At 38.4% G+C, this 13,827-nt stretch overlaps 1 pseudogene; it reads right to left on the bottom strand.

Annotated features, from left to right (window-relative positions):
* The window catches only part of LOC143680359 (BDNF/NT-3 growth factors receptor-like), a 58,584-nt pseudogene extending 47,449 nt beyond the window's left edge, over positions 1-11,135 (bottom strand).
* Between the last annotated feature and the right edge of the window lie 2,692 nt (positions 11,136-13,827).

Genomic DNA, 13,827 nt, shown 5'->3' with positions numbered 1-13,827 from the left:
GAACTCTCTTTAGCCAGAAATGCTTGGAAGTCATACCCACTTTCATAGCATGACAGTACTTACTATTCATTCTTTTATCTAATACTATCTGAGCTGCTATGTGCAAAGATCATCATACAAGCTAAAGGAAGCAAAGTTATGTAAGACTGTACAGAACAACAGGAGAAACAAGATAAGAACAGAAATAGTTATGATATTGGACAGAAAAGGATATCTCATAAGATGGGACCATAAGATCTCATAGCAATTTTATTGTGGTTATTGTATAGCAATTAGGAAGATATTAAATGGAAAGACCAAGGATAAGTTTTCAGGAACTCTCACATATGTATTCCTGACCAGGCTAGAAATGTATTATCCTTTGGTAGGGTCAAACTTCAACAGGGGCAAAACAATTTTGTCTTAATTAAAAACAAGGTTGTAAGTACAATGCTAAGGAAAAAACAAAAGTATCAAAAGGTTACATTTCCATCTGCTGCATTGTGAAACCAAAGTCCAGTTTCAATGATATGGGAAAGTTGAAGTGAATGTGTGAGAGAGCCTAGAAGAGAGATTTTGGCCTTTTGACCTTCAATCTCTCTCTTTTTCACATTCACACACACACACACACACACACACACACAAACACACACAGCAGGCTCAGGGTTTCTGAGAACAAGGGCAATTGAGCTCTGAACTGAGTGCTTAACCCCTTGTGGGAGAGACTGCAAAGAGATGACACAGCTTCAACCTCAGAGAAGCTGCCTGGACTCCTGGGCCCAGAGACTGGTGAAAGAGGAAGCCTTCAAGGGGAAAATAAAAACCACAAGGAAAAGAATCTTTAAATGCTTATTTATAATGCTCTGTGGCCTATTTCAAGATTTTATGGTAATGAGCCTTTAAACGAGGCCATTTAAAATTGTTACATAGGCTCTATCTGGTATTAACCACAATACTTGAGATTTCCTTGAGGACAGGACCTGGGCTTTGCAACATCATGTACTCCTGTGGTTTTCTGGTCAGGTTCTAAGAATCTCTAGCATCCCTGGAGACTTTTCTAGGAGTTCCTCTGGGGAAATTATTGTCATGGCAGACTTGTTTAATTTGTGTCTGTCTGTGACTTATGAGTACTCTGACAACACAAAAATAGGATTTGATGCTACTGGGTATGGAACACAATGTTGGAGAGGTACACAATTTGTTTAAGCCCTGCTCACTGAAGATTTCCTTTGTGTTCTAAGTACATGAAAAGCTAGAGTCTTGTTTAAAAGAAAGTATTACTGAATTAGCAGAAAGCATTAAAAAGTGAAGGGAGGGTGGTATGATGATGGCTCAGTGGCAGAATTCTCGCCTGCCATGCTGGAGACCTGGGTTTGATTCCCAGTGCCTGCCCATGCAAAAACAAAAAGTGAAGGGACCTTTCAAGTATAAATATTGTAGTCATGCTCCTTGACCACATAACATGGGCAGGCATCTTGTTTCTTCCTCCAGCTCACTCTGCAAATTCCTTTTTCTGTGATGGTAGAGGGCAATACACTTATTTTTTTAGGTTTCCATCACTTCCACTGGACAGCAGCCTTCCGGAACACAGAAATTTTTTCTCTTTGTATCCTCCAGTGAGTGTCATGTCTGTTTGATTTGTAGTAGGTGCACAATAAACATTTTTTAATGAATTGATTAAATATGTTATAGGGAGGATATTGGGATGAGTGACTTTGAAATCAGCTCTAGTCTTTAATCCATCAGCAGTCTTCTTCAGTGCAGACCAGAATTTTTAAACTGAATATCCTACTCTGGCCCCCATATCTTGTTTTGGTTTTTCATGCCTAATCTTTGTAAGAAACACTAGGTGTTTCAACTCCATGAATTCATTTTATTCCAAATAACTGCCAATTCCCAAGCCCTGTTACCACCATTACTACTGATTAATTTATCAGTCTCAACTCTAGTGGCATTTTCTAATCTGTACAATTTCCTTGTGAATAAGGATGGACTACTGTAAAAAGACCCTACAAGTCAATCCAGGCAACATTTAGTTTAAGCAAAAGTTATTGCCTATAGTTCAAAAACCTTGTTCATCTGGGCTCTTCTCTAGCCTCAGACACCTCTGCCTTAGGGTTCTTTTGAATGCCTTACGCATAAGAATCATGACAGATCACGCTTGCTTCATGGTGATAACACAAAGAATTGAGCATCCTTGGAAATGCTGGCTGTTAGTCATCAACACATTGCAATATTTTTCCTATCATTTTACAGCAGAAGAAATTAGGACAGAAGGATAAATATTGAATGTAGTCGCAGACCTAGAATAAAAATCTCATAAATATGGGTGGGTAGGGAGAAGGGATACCTCTCCTTCAATAAATAAGAGTTGAGGTAATTATTTTCTTTTTGAATGGGTTTGCTTTACTTTAGGGCCTGGACAGAACATGTCACCATTTAATGAGAAGTTTCCTTTATCGTCATTGGAAAACAAATCATTTATGTAAAAATAATATTTAAAACTCATCAGAAACAATATATTTCTATTAAGAATTCTATTTTATTATTGCATCATGTTTTCATGAGAACAAAACAAACCATCAAGCAATTTCGAGGACAAGTCAGTTTGAAAAAGGATTTTTCTAGAATTGTGTTATAAAAATAGGTCTGCATCATCACTCATTTTTAAAAATATATTTAACCACACTTTTCTTTGAAAAATTTCCCCCAAATGCCACAGAAAATCATTACTTACAGCTCAGACAAGTCAAGGTGATGAAAATGTTTCCTAGACAAACTTGTCAGTTTATTTCGAGTAAAATTGCTGAAAGGAATAAAAAGCATTAAATGTGAAGTTGAAACATTGCATTGCAGGATTAAAGTATTCAAATAGAGATTGTTTTTCAAAATATAATTTTGTTTGATTATTTTAAATGCTTTACTTAGATCCAATATTCTCTTTCTTACACCTGGAGTGATAGCTTAATTTTTCCACTAGTCTCTTCTACAATTCTGCCTTACCTTAGGAAGAGGGAAGGCACATTTTTTAATTAAAATGTCTGTTTTTAATCTCTTTTTTACCCAAAACTTATCTTCAATATGGCAATTCAAAGCCTTTATATACCTCTTGGAGATCTCTGAACTTTCAATTAACAGGAAACTACATAAAAAACTAGAAACTTGATGAAGGGGAAAGATACTTTAAAACTAAAGGGTGGCAGAGATATTTTGCAGTTACATGGCACAAAACTCTCTGAATATTGACCAAATTTAACATGTCTTTATAGGATACAACAAACCTATTGATTGAGAAACTTTGCGGAGATTGTCTATATGTGACTTCTAGGTAACTGGAAATTCCGCAACAAACACCTCTAAGGAATTAGTCTTTATTTGCATTTTAAGAGTAAACACACTAAGGAAAAGCACTGCAACAGGCTGACACAGTGCCCAGTCCCTTTTTTTTTTTTTTTTTTTTTTTTAATTTTTTTATTAATCAAAAAAAAGAAAAGAAATTAACACAACATTTAGAAATCATTCCATTCTACACATGCACTCAGTAATTCTTAGTATCATCACATAGATGTATGATCATCATTTCTTAGTACATTTGCATCGATTTAGGAAAAGAACTAGCAAAACAGCAGAAAAAGATATAGAATGTTAATATAGAGAAGAGAATTAAAATAATAATACTAATAATATATATATTATATATAAGGAAAAGAAAAAACAAAAACAAAAGATACAAACACACAAACAAACAAACAAAAATCCATATTTCAGTGCAGCTTCATTCAGTGTTCCAACCTAGTTACATTACACTTAGGTATTATTGTGCTGTCCATTTTTGAGTTTTTGTATCTAGTCCTGTTGCACAGTCTGTATCCCTTCAGCTCCAATTACCCATTATCTTACCCTGTTTCTAACTCTTGCTGGTCTCTGTTACCAATGATATAGTCAAGCTGATTCTCGAATGTCGGTTCACATCAGTGGACCATACAGTATTTGTCCTTTAGTTTTTGGCTAGACTCACTCAGCATAATGTTCTCTAGGTCCATCTATGTTATTAATGCTTCATAAGTTTAGTCTGTCTTAAAGCTGCATAATATTCCATCGTAGGTATACGCCTCAGTTTGTTTAGCCACTCGTCTGTTGATGGGCATTTTGGCTGTTTCCATCTCTTTGAAGTTGTAGATAATGCTGCTATAAACACTGGTGTGCAAATGTCCGTCTGTGTCTTTGCCCTTAAGTCCTTTGAGTAGATACCTAGCAGTGGTATTGCTGGGTCGTAATCCATTCTGCCATTCTATGTCTTTTGATTGGAAATTCAGTCCATTAACTTTTAGTGTTATTACTGTTTGGATAATATTTTCCTCTACCATTTTTGGCTTTTGTATTATATATATCATATCTGATTTTCCTTCTTTCTACACTTTACTCCATACCTCTCTCTTCTGTCTTTTCGTATCTGACTCTAGTGCTCCCTTTAGTATTTCTTGCAGAGTGGTCTCTTGGTCACAAATTCTCTCAGTGACTTTTTGTCTATAATGTTTTAATTTCTCCTTCATTTTTGAAGGACAATTTTGCTGGATATAGGAGTCTTGGTTGGCTTTTTCTCTTTTAGTGATTTAAATATATCATCCCACTGTCTTCTAGCTTCCATGGTTTCTGCTGAGAAATCTACACATAGTCTTATTGGGTTTCCCTTGTATGTGACAGATTGTTTTTCTCTTGCTGCTTTCAAGATCCTCTCTTCTCTTTGACCTCTGACATTCTAACTAGTAAATGTCTTGGAGAACGCCTATTTGGGTCTATTCTCTTTGGGGTGCGCTGCACTTCTTGGATCTGTATATTTAGGTCTTTCATAAGAGTTGGGAAATTTTCAGTGATAATTTCTTCCATTAGTTTTTCTCCTCCTTTTCCCTTCTCTTCTCCTTCTGGGACACCCACAAACGTATATTTGTGCGCTTCATATTGTCATTCAGTTCCCTGATTCCCTGCTCAAGTTTTTCCATTCTTTTCCCTATAGTTTCTGTTTCTTTTTGGAATTCAGTTGTTCCATCCTCCAGTTCACTAATTGTAGCTTCTGTCTCTTTAGATCTACCATTGTAGGTATCCATTGTTTTTTCCATTTTTTCTTCTTGTCCTTCACTCCCACAAGTTCTGTGATTTGTTTTTCAGATTTTCTATTTCTTCTTTTTGTTCAGCCCATATTTCTTCATGTCCTCCCTCAATTTATTGATTTGGTTTTTGAAGAGTTTTTCCATTTCTGTTCGTATATTCAGCATTAGTTGTCTCAGCTCCTGTATCTCATTTGAACTATTGGTTTGTTCCTTTGATTGGGCCATATCTTCAATTTTCCGAGCGTCATCCATTATTTTCTGCTGGTGTCTGGGCATTTGATCAGATCTCCCTGGGTGTGGGACCCAGCTGGTTGAAAGGTTTTTCTGTGGAATCTCTGGGCTCTGTTTTTCTTTTCCTGCCCAGTAGGTGGCGCTCGTGGCAGTCGTTTGTCTGCGGGGCAGTCGGCCCGGGAAACCGCGCGTGGAGGCGGGGGTCGCTGGCCGTGGCTTGGGGGAGTGCCGGTCCAAATTGCCCAGCTGGCCTGAGACGCCAAGCGTGACGGGAGGGCCCCGCTATCCAATGTTCCCAGTCAGACCGGGGAGCCACGTGCGTGGAGGGGACCCCAGACGCCAGCCACCCCAGCCGGGAAAACGTGCACCCCTCGGGTATCTCACAGCAGTGGATTCTCCCTACCCGTTCAGCCGTTCCAGAATGGGGTACGCTGTCTTTTTTGGTCTCTGTCGTGACTCCGGGAGCTGTTTTGTATTGTTTCTGTTGCTTTAGTTGCTTTTCTGGAGGAGGAACTAAGACCCGCGCGTCTTACTAAGCCGCCATCTTCTCCGGAAGTCCCAGTCCCTTTTTAACCTACCACCTGGAGAGAAATTCAAAGACATTGGGAAGCCACACAAAGGAACACAAACACAGAAATTAGCTGTGGCTCACCCTACAGAGTAAACAATGTGGCCTAATGGGGAACTATTCCCTAGAAACATCTTTGCTCATGTAAGTACCAAGTAAACAAAATGTCGAGCTGTGTATTTGGAATAAATGTGATGTTGGGTATGCTGGCCTCATGTGCAGAGAAGGAATTTTGTTCAGAAGATGACATGACACAGAAAAGGAAGATGTTCATTTTCATCTTGAACCATTCTGAAAGCATATCATCTTGAGATTTAAACCAACCAGACAATGAAAAGATGGTATGTCTGTGATTAAAAAAATAATGATAATGACTTTGACTGACCTGCTCCAAACAGACAAATTTATTCAATGGATGGAGGTTTCCAATGATCAGTACTATGGGACTGTGGGCTGGGAAATTCAGCCATAATCTTGGTGAATTTGTTTGCTGTTTGAATTTATTTTAAAAATGTCCAATGCTAGAACCCTTAGGCAGGAGTTCACTAATAAGTACCCAAAGAAATCATCAGTTAAAGAATTCTTCTGTGTCTGAGCAGTCATCTTAGCAAGGGATTAAAACCTAAGAGGTAATGCAGGAGCTAAAGTTCATCAGCCCACAAGTAAAGAAGTTACCATGTTTAGTGTGTTATAATTTAAGAATGTGTGTCTAACTCCCAGCTGAATTTTATATTGAGCTTTCCATGCATCCAAACCCCTACCTACACAAGAATACCACCCTTCCTTCTACACTTGCATCTTCTTTCTCACAGTGAGTGTCAAGTGCTCACCCACATGAGAAAACTAATCTGCCCAGAAGTTGTAGAACATGCCCACATAAATCATTTCTTTTGGAATGTGAATTAAGAATAGGTTGCTTTGGAGCATAATAAACTGAAGTCAGTCTGTCTGTCTTTTCCACGGTCTTTGGGACACAGATGTTTCCAGCTTCATAAGAAATCCCCATTCTTCTGAAAACAAGCAAACAAACTTGCTTTTCCTCCTGAAGAAGAAGGAAAGAGGAGGCAAAAGAAAGAGAAAGCTTATTTTAAAGGTTGTTGCCATCAGCGAGTTGAGTGTGGGCTCTGGAAGCAGCTGCCTCTGTCAGGCTGCCAGCAGCCCAGCACAGAGCAGGATGATGTGCCAAAGAACAAAATGAGTTTTATGAACCATACTTATTACTGGGGCCAAAAGCCAAAAAAGAAGAGGAAGGGAAGAAAAGAAGCAACAATCCTCTTACTGTTTGATTGTAGAACTTTGCTAAGGAGCACCTCTGTAAAGCCTCTGGAAGTCCAAATACTGGCTTTTCTCAGAATCCTTGGGGCTGGGCAGGAACTAAAGGCACTAAGAAACAAACTTAGAGACCAGTCATAGGGGCTCTGGATGACCACACAAATATGGGTAGGAGGACGAGTAATGAGAGAGTATCCATAAAATCTGAAATGCAATAGAATGCTCTTGTGCACATTTCTATATGGTTGAGGAAACTTGGGGAGATGATCAGAGTACTCCAGGAGTAGAGAAAAACAGTTTCTATATACATTTCTTATACTTTATCTTTTTCATCCCTCTGTGTTGATATTTGAGGTACAAGTGTGATTTACATGTGGGAAATTGGGGGTGATGCAGTCATTCCCTGGAGTTGTCACTCAGGGGCCTGGAATTAAGTTCTGGAAAGGCAGACACATAATTTGATTCCCTCCTCTCTCTCTGTCATCCTCAAAGGCAAGTTACTTTATTTAATTTCATATTTTGGCAATTGGAAACCTTTTTCAAATGCGAATATATGAAGCTTAGTGACATTTTCCCACATCTTCAAAGCTGTCAAAGTAGTAGCCTAATTTCATTCCATCCTACTATTTGACAATGGCTCCACATATCAACATAGGTTTTGCAGCTTTATCTGTGAGTGGGAAGCCCAGTGGTTGTCCCTTTAGTTTCCAGTTTTCAAATGATAACTCTTTGGATATTGAAAAATCAAATGATAACTCTTTGGGAGACAAAGGGAGATATTTGACTTTGTATATGGCAAAAAGAATACCACTGAAATCATCTACCATATAACACCAAGAAAAATACCAAAGGTGGCTTTGGTATTCATATAAAAATATGCAATAATAAAATGGGGGAAATATAAGAGGCATTGCAAAATAATAAATAAATTTCTTAATATAGCTACAATTAACCATAGCCTAATGTACAAATCACAACACTAAGAAAAGTGATGTAAAAGAGTCAGTGAAATGTGGTCATTGAGTAATTTAGGTCTAAGGTCAGCTATAATGAAAATACCCAAACTTACCCATTGAGGTCATTCATTACACTTAAGTGACTGCATTAGAGCATTTTGCCTTCTTTTTCTATCCAATTTCTCTCTTGTTTATGCTATCAAGACCTACGCAGACATCAGATTTGTACAGGCAAACAGACTTCAGAGATAATACCAAAAGCATTTCAGTGAAATGTGTTAATAAAAGTTCCTGAGATTTTTACCACATTTTTGTTGAAAATTTTATATCTTACTTTTACAGACTATTTTTTAAAAGGGAATTTTAGTGCCACCCATAAAATTATAAGTAGCAAAACTGACTTTATGAAGTGAAGGTCTTCCCTAATACCAACAAATCTTCATATAGTGTCCAGGCCCTGTGCTCTGAGATCAATTTCTTTCACAACTGGTGTGGAATGCAGTTGGGGAGCTGCTCTCCCCAAGAAAAGCAAGAGAAGAAACCTTAAATGGCTGATTCTCTAATTACAGGAATGACACAATTTCATTTCCTATGCTCTTTTTGCAAGACATCGCTGAAAGATTGAATCCTGGAAGCATATATGCTCAGAATTTCTTGTCTATTTTTATTTCCACAACATGGAAATAACAAAGATTTTCTTTACCAATTGTCATAAACATCAAGCATGCTAATGCAGTTGAGAGTCTTATATGAAACTATAAACTGTAATGCATAGAAGGTATCATTGAAAAATGTGGCAAAGCCGAAAATGGTCAGTGAATGTTGGGCAACAGTCCTCAGTCAGAAACTCCCACTGAAAACTTAAGGTGTGGGCATCAGTCTAATCTGACCTTAGGGGTACACAGATGTTTTTCACTTGGGTGATCCTCTATTTAATGAAGAAGCCTCTCAAGAAGGCCATACCTTATTGATTAAGTGCCATCATGTTACAGGATTTAGCAGCAAGCAATCTAGTAGCTCTTATTTTCCCATATTTCCATTAGACTTCAGTCTATGACCCAAGGACATGACTTTTTGTATTATTTATTCATGTTATTAATAATCATCCAAACCTTTGGCATGCCCCATGATTGATTTTTCTCCCTTTTTATCAGTCCATGGCAAATAGTTTTGGGAAAATGAAGATTCAAAATCGTATCTATTGGGTGTGTGTATGGAGAGTAGGGAACATTAGCAATTTTCAGTTCCCTAAAAAGGCCAATAAGTTTGATGTCTTCCAGGGAGCATGTTATGCTTCCAAGGAAAAGAATCAAAGACACTGTATCAGGACATAATTTTCACATCAGATTCCCTGCCATTGGCTTAATGTTCTGTCCAAGATGAAAATGGCCCAGAAACTGATGAAAGAGAATAAACAGGCTGTTCAAATTACCCCTCTGCAGCTATTCAGAAATCTAACAAAATCAAAGTGAATGTTTCTAAACTATTGTCACAGCTACACTGACTTTAAAAGGAGGGAGTTTAGTTTTGGAGAGTAAGGAAAACAAACAGAGGAAAGAAAAATGTTGAATGAATTGTGTCCTGGGAAACAAATGAATCAAACTTTACTCACACATGCTTCAGGTTGGCATTTTTCAGAAATGCTTTATGAGCCACAAATTTTAATCCAGAATCCTATGACAACACAAAATTGTAGGCATATTAGAGCCAACCAGTGAATATTCACCTGACTGTAACAGAGCACAAGAAAATCTCTGAGATAATATATACAAGTCCTGAGTGCTCACAGGTTTTTCAGTCCAACATAAGCTTCAATGTCATCTTCATTGATGATTTCTAATCCTTTCTGATTTGCAATGTAACTGTAAAAAGCAGAGAGTCTAAGCCAAACTCTGCAAATAAACTCACTACTTTCTCCCCTAAATGGGACATGACATCCAGGGATGAAAGTCTCCGTGTCAACATGGGACATGACTCCCAGGGATGAGGCTCGCCTTGGCATTATGGGTTTGAGAAAGCCTTCTTGACGAAAGTGGAAATAGAAATGAAACAAAAAAAGGTATAGGTGGCTAAGAGATTTCAAACTGAGCCAAAAGGTCATTCTGGAGGTTACTCTTATGCAAGCTTCACCCAGATATTACAAATTGCCATGGTATGCCAAACCCCAACCAACAGTATTCCTGAAAACTCTAAAGAAAGCAGAGGGCTCTATTTAGGACTCTTTAAAAGTTTTATTTATTAAGTTAATTTTTCAGAAACATAAAACCTCCAGATTGTTCCCAAGCCAGGTAAGGTCTGAAACCTAGAGTCACCAGTCTCTCCAAGGGCATCAACTTAGTTGCATTCCCCCACTTCACAATGTCGACACCCCTTTTCAACATGAAGAAGTTAAAATGGCCATTGCCCAAATGTCCATGAAGACTGAGAGGCTGATCAAATGAGAGGAAAGAACTGTAACAGAGAAGTTAAGATTCGACAAAGGATTATGACTACAAAATCATTATATGGCTATTTCTTTTTAGTTTCTAGTATTAGAATAACCAGAAGGAAATACCTGAAATTGTGGGACTACAACCCATGCTTTATTTTGAAATTTCCTCTATAACTGAATGACAAACTGTATTTTGAAATTAATCACTTTTCTGTATATATGGTATATTTCACAATTAAAATGTAAAAAAAAAAGCAGAGAGAGTAAAAAACAATGACTCGGAATGCAGGCAATGTGAAAGAATGGGTAACTTCCATCCAAGCTTCCTAAGGAGCTCAAGGCAATATCCCCACCTCCACGCCCTTGCCCCACCCCTCATTTTCTCATAACATAACAAGGGGGGAACAACTGAGTGTGACTGAGAAGAAACTACAATTGACCAAGGACACAGGTTCCTCAGGTTTCACTTTTCTCTGATCTTTTACCCTTCTTTCAAACTAACAATTTAAAAGGTTGCCTGCCTTTTCAAGATATCACTTGTGTACAGAGGTAAAAATAACTTGGAAATGCATTCACCACCTCTCAAACATGTATCGCTCTTATCCTGACAGCCTCCAGGATCTTGATGTCACCATGATACAAGAAAAATCACAGCATCCCTCACATCCCAAGAGCAGCAGTTCATCCTTCCTTTGACGTTCTAAGCATCAAAGTGGATTTTCTTCCCTTCTTTCCTCCCTGCTCCTCTCTTTCTGGCCTCATGTCCCCTCCTTTCACTTTTGTTAAATAACAATACTAGTTTTTCCCTTGAGGAAGCACATTTCATGAACCCCACATGGTCCTAGAACATTGTCTGTAGGACTCCACCTCTCACCCCCACTTCTACTCCCTCAAATACAGAAGTAGACTGGTGACCTTGACTGGACAAAACACTCATCCCCTTGGCCTTGATGACTACCTATAGACATGCATGTGGCCCCAACTAGGACAAAGAGAATTTTCCCTAGGATTAAATTGATGCTTTCTCTGTAATCACAGCTGAAGGATGGCACTTGCCTGGGGCTTCCACCGAAAAAAACATTTCCCATAAGGAAAAAGACCATCCAAGAATGAAGTCAAGAAAGAGGTCATTAATCCTGTATAGATTATTGTAATGCCTGGAAACATCCTACAGCATAGTAAGCAGATAATCTAAAAGTATTGGCAAAGTCTTCTGAAGGAGGGAAGAAAGACTATGAAACTATTAAACCTTACCATCAGGAAATCCCCTGATACTGTGTCAAACCTTAAGGATACCCAAATCAATAGGCCATGTTCTCAATCATGAGGCTTACTCTTGTGAAGCTTATGTAGATAGTGGAGAAGCTTAGACTACCTTAAGCATCTAAGAGTTACTTCTGGAAGACCTCTGTTGCTGCTCAGATGTGGCCTCACTCTCTCTAAGCCCAACTCTGCAAGTGAAATTGCCCTCCTCTCAAAGTGGGACATGACATCCAGGAGTGAAAGTCTCCCTGGTGATGTGGGAAAGGACTCCCAGGGATGAATCCAGACCTGGCAACATAGGATCAACAATTCCATCCTGACCAATTGGGGGAAAAGAAGTGTAATTAATGAAGTATCCATGGCAGAGAGAGTTCAAATAGAGTCGAGAGGCTACTCTGAAGGTTGCTTTTATGCAAGCTTCAGGTAGACCATGCTACCTATCATAACCTACAACCCCCAAGCAGGACCATTCCAGCCAATCCTAAAGAACACCTAGGGCAATATATAAGATTCCACAAGGGTTCCAGGCACTAGAATAACTACAGACACCTACACCCTCCAGATGGGTCCCTGGTCCAGATAAGTCCTGAAACCTAGCCCAGCCTGTCCAGAGCATCAGATAGTCCCAACCCCCTACCCTATATTAGTTGTCACTCTTCCAATAGCAAAAATTTGGAATTGCCATAAACCACACAACCCCAAAAAGAGGTATGGAAAGATCAAGGGTGATGGTGGAATTATACATAGAAGATAGGACTTAACAAATGAATATGAATGCTGAATCATTAAATTGATATCTCTTTAAGTCTCCAGTATTTTAGAGCAATTAGAAGTAAAAACCTGAACTTATAAAATTGTAACCCATGTCAAAGTCTGAAAAATATTCTACAACTAATTGTGGTGCTGTGCTTGGAAATTTATAGCTTTTTTTGCATATATGTTATTGTTCACAAAACAAAGAAGGAAAAAAGGTCGGTTGTGATGATTAAGAAGTATTTAAGCCCTCTAGCCTCTTATATTCTGGAGCAGCTAGAAGGAAAAATCTGAGAGGATCATATGGTACCCAAGACAAACTCTGGGATCTGTCCTGTAACCATTTTTTGAAGAGTGCTTTGAAAACTATTGCTTTTTTATTTCCTTGCTTTGTACATACATTATACTATACAATAAAAAAAAAGTTAAAAGAAAAAAGAATGAAATCAGCACATGGAAGAAAGAGCTCAGCACATGGAAGAAAGAGCTCAGTGATGCAAAATGAGACAGAACCCTGAAAATGCTACTTGAACTCTAGGATCCAGCTAGCCCTGGGGTGAGATGTCACAGACCTAAAATTAGTCAGAAATGGTGGGGAGTTGGGGGGTTCAAGAGTAGTTCACTGGTAGAATTCTTGCCTGCCATGTAGGAGAACTGGGCTTGATTCCAGCCCAAGCACTTCCCAAAAACAGACAAGGGAAAAAAACAAACAAACAACAAAAATTCAACAGATGGTGCTGCAGTAATGGGATACTCAGATGGAAAAAGAATAAAATGTGACCCCCACATAAAGCATACAAGAAACAAAAGCCAGTTCAAACTGGATTTCTGTTTCTTGGAAAAAGTCTCTAGTAATATTAAAAAAAAAGCCATTAAAACTAACATCATGTAATTTCTCATATGCTATTGTACCACACACAGTAATTTTAGATCTTAACCTCTTTGAACATAATCAGGCCCTGTTGGAATCTGAATATGCCCCACAGCACCTGGTAAGTGCCTTGCATAAGATAGATAATCAAAGGAAGAAGGATGTATGGGTGGATGGATGGAAGGAAAGAAGTATGACAGACAGACAACAGGTGAAGTTACAAAGGCACTACAGGAGTGCCTTCGTTGTGCCCTTTATGAAAAAGAGTCAAGATACATAACCTATTCCAATTGAGACACTGAAAATAAAGATGTAACTCTGCTATTATAGACACAAGTTAAAATGAAACTAACATTAACCTTAGGGAGAAGATACAGCACCTACAGTTCCCCCTA

This window comes from Tamandua tetradactyla, chromosome 4 (genome assembly GCF_023851605.1).
Source record: "Tamandua tetradactyla isolate mTamTet1 chromosome 4, mTamTet1.pri, whole genome shotgun sequence".
Lineage (NCBI taxonomy): Eukaryota > Metazoa > Chordata > Mammalia > Pilosa > Myrmecophagidae > Tamandua > Tamandua tetradactyla.
Note: the sequence above shows the minus strand (reverse complement) of the source record. Positions and strands in the feature narration are given on the sequence as shown.